Source organism: Aedes aegypti, chromosome 2 (assembly GCF_002204515.2).
Source record: "Aedes aegypti strain LVP_AGWG chromosome 2, AaegL5.0 Primary Assembly, whole genome shotgun sequence".
Lineage (NCBI taxonomy): Eukaryota > Metazoa > Arthropoda > Insecta > Diptera > Culicidae > Aedes > Aedes aegypti.
The window spans coordinates 132,534,402-132,543,108 of record NC_035108.1 but is presented as its reverse complement, the minus strand read 5'-3'; positions in this window follow the sequence as shown (position 1 = coordinate 132,543,108).

Sequence of the window (8,707 nt, the reverse complement as noted above, 5' to 3'; positions counted from 1 at the left end):
CTTATAAATATCCTTTTGTTGTGTGCAATTATTCAATTTGCATCATTTCATACTCCTGTAGAAAACCCTTGTAGATTGAAGCGTTGCATGATATGGTTTGATATCATCGGTATAATGTGACACTTGAAAATTTATAGGTATGTCCCATGATAGGATTGCAATCATCAGATTGATGTCCTTCTCCAGGGTTCCAGAATTGGCTTTAGAATGTCATCATATGCATCGTTTATACTCCCAGCGAAAAGATTTCAAGATTGATGTGCCATATGATAGAGTCTGCAATCATCAGAGGATGTTCTTCTCCAAAGTCCCCTATCTGGTACCGACCATAATGATTCTAAATGAGTTCTGAATATACTAATGGTTTATGATTCAGTTAAAAAAAACTGGATTTTTGTTTGATCCATGCGAAATGATTATGGAAATGTCTATAAATCTGGAACCGACTGGCCGACAGTGTTTTCCAGTACAAGGCAAGAAATTTGAATACTGTTGTGGTGTTGCATCGAAAATGCATTGAAATAGGCTGAAAGTTAAGAAAATAAGTACTAAAATATCACGAACATTTGAGAGTTAAAATAGATCAGGGACGCAAAGGGTAATTAATTCGCAGATATAATGTTATTTTATTTAATATTGGTTTCGCACTATCGAAAACAACCCATTTTACGGTACCAGTGATACTCTCTGCATATGGTGGTCGGTGGTTAGTCGGCGCATCATCACATGCAAAATCTAGAATGCAATCTCCAGATAACATCATATATCACAAATCTGTTCGTTCGAATGAGTTTGAAACATGGATAGACTATGAATAGAGAGAATTTGAGCAGTACCGCTTATGGGAAAATACCACGAATCATATCTAAGCCCGGGAATGAAACGCGTAGGTTTTTTTGAATGGGTTATTTCTCCGAACAAAGTTTGTAGTCTAATATTGTTCTGTTTAAGTTTCGGAATTTCATAGAAATGTTTATACATTTATTGTTATGGTTGTGGTAAGCGGATCATCATCACGAGCCTTAAAAGATGCAATTTTTTACAATATTTCCCAGCTATCAATTTTTAAACGTTTTAAACATGAATTTCAACACCAGATTCACACATTCATAAGTATGTAATTGCTTGAACATCTTTTAGGAATTACTTCCGCAGCACAGTTTCAATTTAGTTACAACAATTCTACAGTTTGATTCGATGACTCGGTAAAATGAAGCCTTATAAAAGGGCATATAAAGTTTGAATTTGGATTTCCCTGGATTTTTTTTTATATAAACCCTTCTGATTTAGATTCACATGTAAAATAGGAGTTAATAATTTTTTGTTGTTGAAATTTTGAGTGCAATAAAAAATGTCTTTTTATCTTGAACATGTTCACTGGACTTTAAACTAAAAAAATATTGCTGACAAACGATATTTCGTGGGTTTAAATTCTGATTTACAGACAAATAGGTTTAAAATTAGAGATTTTGATGATTCTTAAAGCATAAAAGTTTTCAGTCTTTTACAGTTCCTTTTTCTGCTCAAACATATATACTGTTCTTGCATCATAAAATTGATGTCGAAAAACTACGTTGCTTTGATTCTTGTTTGAAGGCACACAATTGAAACAAATAAATTTTCTTCGTAGTTTTTTAGTAAAAGAAATTTTGAGCGTATCCAAAAATTACTATTTCTGCCCTTAAATATTCACTTGATTTTTACAAAAGAATGCATGTCCAAAAAACTACATGTCTTCGCTTTGAACATTGTTTTACATGCAAACTGGATTCAAATTTAGGGTTTGTCGTATGTGTTACAATTTGAAATTATGCCGACAAAATGGAATAAAAATTTCCTTGAGTGAAACCGAATAAATTGCAGCACCATGACCTTAACGCCGTTAAATTGTCTAACACACGCAAAGACATTCCTCAATATCGCACATAGAGTGTCGCACCGATACGAGGCCCAGAATCCAGCACTCGAATACAATGAGCTATTGTAGATCGAACAATACTCGAGTGTGGATGGCCAAGTGAAAGCCCCGAAAACCACTAAAAAGTGCATGCCTTTAATACTGTGCGGTGAAACTGTGCTTGATTAATGCAAAGTGCCCAAAAAACCCTACAATCAAATAGGTAAAATGAGGTGTTCAATTCCAAAAATCAGACACTAATTTTGATTCCACCATGCAAGGTACCAGACTTGAAAACGCACAAGTGTTCACAGCCCACGCTAATTGAATCCCATTGGCGGGCTCTAACCAGGTAAAAAATTGCCTAAATTTGGGTACGATAGTGCAATAACCCATGCATTTCACTTAAAGGATCGGTTGATTGCATCAAAGGCGTGCCACTTGCATGATTCACGGGACCTAAGCTAACCAGCACGACAGGTAAATTCATGCACTATTCAATAAACGAGCCTCCATGAATCCTTATGCATCTGCATCATGCCCACAGTTCATTTTCGCAACACGTGGAATGGGTTAGTGAACGAATTTCCTAATCGTTCGGAACACAAGGCCTTCGCAAGGTAACATATGCACCTTGGGATCCGCTGGGAGTGGACTAACAGGCCTACCCTCAATAGAGGGCCTTTTACTTCCAGCTTCAAGTTCCAAAAACCGATCCGGCCTCGCCGGAGATCACTCTAAAAGGGCCTAGCATTCCAGCGCAAAGATCTACAAGCAAAATCGTCATTCGAGGGGTGGACCTTCTCGTTATTGCATCCCAGCTACCAGTGCATCACGGCAGTGACATCGGCATAGTGCGACAAGATCACCTGCATCGGTGCAACACGTCGCCTTGTGCCATGCGACAAGGAAGCCTGCGACATCAAGGGCTGCGTGACATCTTTGGCCTGCAACGACACTGGATGCAAGTGATGCGTCAGTGTTAGGAGGTGACACGACATTCAACAGTGCATCGGATGTTGCGGACAAGCGCAGTGAATCGTATGGCAGACATCGGCAGTAGCCACAGTGAGTGCAGCATACGGGGCCCCCACCGAAGAAGATAATCTTGTGAGAGGAGGTCAATGTATGTATTCCATTTGGTGGATAGGATAATAGGATACTAAGATGAGTCATTATATCAAAACTAATAGCTTAACTAGTGGAGTCATGATGTTTTCTTATTATTGAGTCTGTTGGCTTATAGTTTAACAGCCACAAGTAGCTAGCCGGCTACAAAAGTTTGAGTTGAGAGGAGTGAGGCCACTCGATAGATAGCTTTCCACTTTCGTTGGCTCCACCTCATCCTTGTGAGCATTCCCAGCAATTTATAGCGTTTTTCGATTACCCAAGACTAATTCCCACCCCAAAAGGAATTTTGTCACATATGTTTTTCAATAAAAGCAATTTTGAGTGTAATCCAAAATAAATATTTCTGCTCAAACATGTAACTGAACTCATTAAGTATATTTTATGCTGAAAAACTCCATGTTATCACTTTGAAATTTGATTTTTATGCAAAAAATCAGAATTCTTGAAGTTTTATTTTGGTTAAATAAATTTTAAGTGTAATTTTTATTTTCTATTAGGGAAAGTGTACCAGTTATGGCCATAGTGGTTCCCTATTTGGCCATATGCAAAATTTGGAGAGCTTTTACATTTTAATTCTTCCTGAATGTTTTAACATCAAGATATATCCTATATTTTACTTCTAGAACACAAAAAACTTTTCAAAATATGAAGGCATTCAAGATATCACGTATGGCAAAATAGGGAACCACTATGGCCATAACTGGTACACCTACCCTACTTATCAAAAATGTTCTCTGCAATCAAATCAATGTCAAAAAAACTACATGATATTGTTTTATATTTCGTTTCTTAGGCAAACAGTTCTCGCAAAATTTGTGATCTCGCCCTAAAAGCCATTGGTAACAAAGTGTGTAGCAATCGAATGGATTTACACGTTATTTGACAATGCTACGATGAAGAGAAGATCCTCTTCTATCTCCCAGTGGTGATAGTTTTTATCCTGGTTCATTCATTTGCTTTGAAACAAGGAGCTACACACTTAATTTAAAATGCCGAATCTCGGCTAATTTTAACCGAGATCCGCACAGCCGAGTACTCGGCAAACAAATTTCCTGGGATCTCAGCAAATAGAAGCCGAGTATCAGTAAAACGTGCTTCGTTGCTAAGCAACCGGACGATTTGTTAGCTGAGTCTCGGTTAAAATCGGGAAACCGAGATTCGCACAGCCGAGCTCGTGAAAAAAATCTAAGTGTGTACACGCTCGGTTACCAATGGCTTTTAGGGCGAGATCACAAGTTATGCGAGAGTTAAGTAAAATTGGAATTTTAATTCTTTTCAGTAATATTAAGTTTGTGTGTAATCATAAATCTATATTCCTTTGAACATGTTTGAGTTGTTCACTGCACTTGTACAAACAAATTAATATAATGCCAATAATGTATGACTGAATAACATTGCGGAAGGAGGTTTTGAACTAGGTGGTTCATAATTAAAGATAAAAATGATCTAAATCAGTTACAAGTAATCTAGATCAAAATGAAAAATAGTAACTTTTTCGGTAAAATTTGACACAATTCTCATGTATTGGTGTAATTGCTCTAGGAGAAATTTGAACACCCCTAGAAATAGTTTTTTTTTTTCAATAATGCAAAATTTTAGGATATGGACATTAGATACGTGAAAAAAATTCGAAAATCGGCTGAGCCATCATTGAGATATGGACGATAATCCATATAGACAAAGTGTACCAGTTATGGCCATAGTGGTTCCCTATTTGGCCATATGTGAAATTTTGATAACTTTCACATTTTCAATCTTTTTGAATGTTTTAACATCAAGATCTATCCTCAATCTAACTACTACAACGAACAAGAATTTTAAAATTTTGAAGACATGAAAGTAATCACGTATGGCAAAATAGGGAACCATTATGGCCATAACTGGTACACCTACTTTAGTTGTATTTGATCCCGAAGTTCCGCGTTACATTTTTGATCGCAAAGCTTCTGGTGTTAGTGAAGGAATAGACTATTAACCCGGAGTATTCCCGTGATTTGTACGGATTCTCCAAAGACTCTATTCAATATAGGCCTGAGGATCTATAAGCGTAACCAATGGTCTTGTTTTGGTTTAGTCCTATGTTCTTGATCCTCCCCGAATGCAATTTCCTCGAATGCCATTACCCCGAATTCCATCACCCCGAATGCTATTTCCCCGAATGCTATTTCCCCGAATTTCCAATTATCTTGACATGATGATATTCATGACATTTCCCCATGATATTGGAATTCGGGGTAATGTCATTCATAGTTTTGATAACTCAGTAAGTATAGCAGGTGTTCTAGTTCATCCAAAAAATCTTGGAATAATTACCTGCAATATAATGGTGTGATAAACAGCGTTGCGAAGGTTTTTAATATAGCACAAACACCTGCAGATACATAAAAGTATATACATAGGGTATTGTACGGATGAGTACCGATATTTTTGGTCCTCCAGGGATTGATATAACAATACGAAGTATTTCATTGATTTGTACGGATGTTCTTGGGCCTCCAAGAATTTCATTGAATACAGGCCTCAGGATCTATAAGCGTAACTAGTAATCTATTGATAGATTTTAAATATGACAAATAAGGGTCTTTGTATCTTACCAATGTTCTTGATCTTACAAAAACTCCATGGAGTAGACCTTGAGATCCTTGGCTTGAGGTCGTTAGATCAACAAACCGTTTTGATTCATTTTACGGAACCTTAAATACCGTCAAGCTACCATTTACCGTGCATTTCGGAGAAATCTACACTTCATAAAATTATATAATTATTCCAAACAAATTAAGGCGAACTAGAATACTACTACAAAGTGAGAAATTATACCATAATTCATGAAAAATCTGAAATTAATAAGATTGTTTTCGTCATGTTTTACCACGTTTACATTAAAATTGAGGATGATGTTTGATGTCTTGTACACATGGACGTAGTCAGAGGGGGTATACTTTATATTACGGGAATTAATCTTGTGTTTAAATTCTTCAAAGATTGTCTCCAGTGCTCGTATTCATACAAAAATAACATCATACTAGATTGGGCCCAGATAGCCGTAGCGGTAAACGCGCAGCTATTCAGCATGACCAAGCTGAGGGTCGTGGGTTCGAATCCCAAGGGTCGAGGATCTTTTCGGGTAGGAAATTTTCTCGACTTCCTAGGGCATAGAGTATCTTCGTACCTGCCACACGATATACACATGCAAAAATGGTCATTGGCATAGTAAGCTCTCAGTGAATAACTGTGGAAGTGCTCATAAGAACACTAAGCTGAGAAGCAGGCTCTGTCCCAGTGGGGACGTAACGCCAGAAAGAAGAAGAACTAGATTGGAAAACTTATTGAGTCCACCAAACAATCAGACGTGTTTCTCCAACTATTCCGAAAATTAATCTATAAATCGTTATTGGGAGCAAGCGCTCACCCGAACGCTACCGATAAAAAAAAAGCAAAGTATCTTTTGTCACCGAAAGTTCAGTGACAGCCGAACGCTTCTAAAGTGAGCACAATCCCAGCGAATCGCAAACGATTGAGATAACCCGAAAATTAAAAGGGTCACAGAGCGAAAAGAGAACCAATCCGCTCTTAACTGGGTGACACGTAAGAACGCGTTCACCATTCAATCACTGAATGCATTCAACTGAATGTACGGATTTTGCGTTCACTGAATCATTCTACCGGGTGTATTTCCAGTCAGTGAGCGCCTATCAGCACTCAAATACGAATGCCACTCCATCAGAATCGGATTGTCAATCATCATTCGTTACTGCAATAAAATGTGAATCATTCTGTTGCCGTTTTTGTTTAACTTGTCGCTCGGTGAAGAAGTAGAAAGTGCATTGGAAATTGAAACACTCAGCTTGGTAGGAGAAACGGAAAACTCGCTCTTGATTATGTGTGGAAGTAAACGAGGGGAATGTAACAATCGAATGATTATTTCCCATGCCTGCCTGGGAGTACATCGAAGTTCTCCAGAGATTCCCCAACAAAATTTGAAGGTGTTTTTGGAGATGCTTTTTAGAATTCTTCCATAAAGACTTAATGTAGTATGCCGAATCTCGGCTTCTATTAAAAAAGCGAATTTAATGAAATCTTGAGTTTCATGAAATCGTGTTTCGTTTCTAGGAAATCTGACAATTTGCTAGTTAAATAATGCCTAAAATTAAAAAAAGAAGATTCATACAGCAGAGTTCATGACAAAAAAACTAGATATGTAGGTTCATTTGGTCGGCGTTAAGTCAGAGGGGACCAAGTTCAAAACTTGGGAAAATTGGATTATTCTCTCATTAGATCTGAAATTACCTTACCTCCGTTACACTTTGATCAGATTTGATGAATGCTGTAAACTGCGAGAGATATGCTATAAATTTACTTTGGATGATCACTAAAAATCGGTAAAAGTGTGCAGTCAGAGTGGACCAAGTGCTTGTTACCATAACATCGAAAATGATCAGTGCGCTGAGGAATGCGAGGAAATGAAAAATATTTCACGAGATTTGGCTGATTTTTTTACATGGAATGCTTCTTCTACTTAGCCATCAATCGAAATTTATAAATATTACTTAATTCGATGCATTTGATTTTGGTTTTTGACCATTTACCATATTTGGATGGGTGGTCAGAAATTGCATCAATTTCTGTGCAGACAGAGCGGACCAAGTGTTGAAAAGCAATAAACTGATTGATTATTGCATATATTGAGTCAATTTCAAAGTCCAATAGAAGGTTATAGTAGTTCTATGGTATATGTATGGAATGTCCTAGGACCCGCGTAATAGACCACTATATTTTGGTCGGTATTCAAGATTTTCACTTGGTCCACTCTGCCTGAACGCATATTTGAATATTTATGGACATCAATGCCTTGACTCTGCGAAACCTTAATTTTTAAGCTATCGTAATGCCACTGATTTCGGTATTGACTATATAGATTATTGAAGAATTCACGATACTGATATCGAAGGATGTTAATAATCCATTTATCTTAGAGTTTGACCATGCAAGCATTAAATGATTGTTATTTTCTCAGAAATTGTTCAGTCAGAATGAACCACATCACTGAGCGATGGTCTTTCGTTCAGTCAGAGTGGACCAAGTACACATAGTCCATCAAAAAATCGTTCTACAAGAGCTTTGAATTGTGATTTTTCATGATTATCACTTCACATTATATTGTTTGAAAGTAACACAAAGAGGTGTAGAAATATTGAACCAAAATTTAAACGAGTTCATAAATTACAGAGCGTTAGACTTTAAACCCATTTTTCTCAAAATACGAAAAATGTCACTTGGTCCACTCTGACTTAACGCCGACCATTTATGCATTCATCCGAGAATTTCTCTTAATACCATTTCAAAATTGAACCTATGGAATCCTGCTGAATCTTCTTTTTAAAAATGTACAAAATATAATTTCATAAATTGTTCCGGAAACATACTGGGTACACTGAAGGAATTTTTTGTCTTAATCAAAGTTTCTTCATACATCCTCTTGAACTCGACCACAAACTACACCCTAAATTCCTATAGAATTATTTTATGTTTTAAGGAATGACTTCAATAATTATCGTCTTTTACTCCTTGTTAAATTCTTCCATTTCTTTTGTCTTCAGTTTGTCTCGAAATACTCGTTAGAAATTTGCTTCTTAAAGTTTAATAAAGTTTCATAAACTCTTTAAAAGATCGGTTCGAATA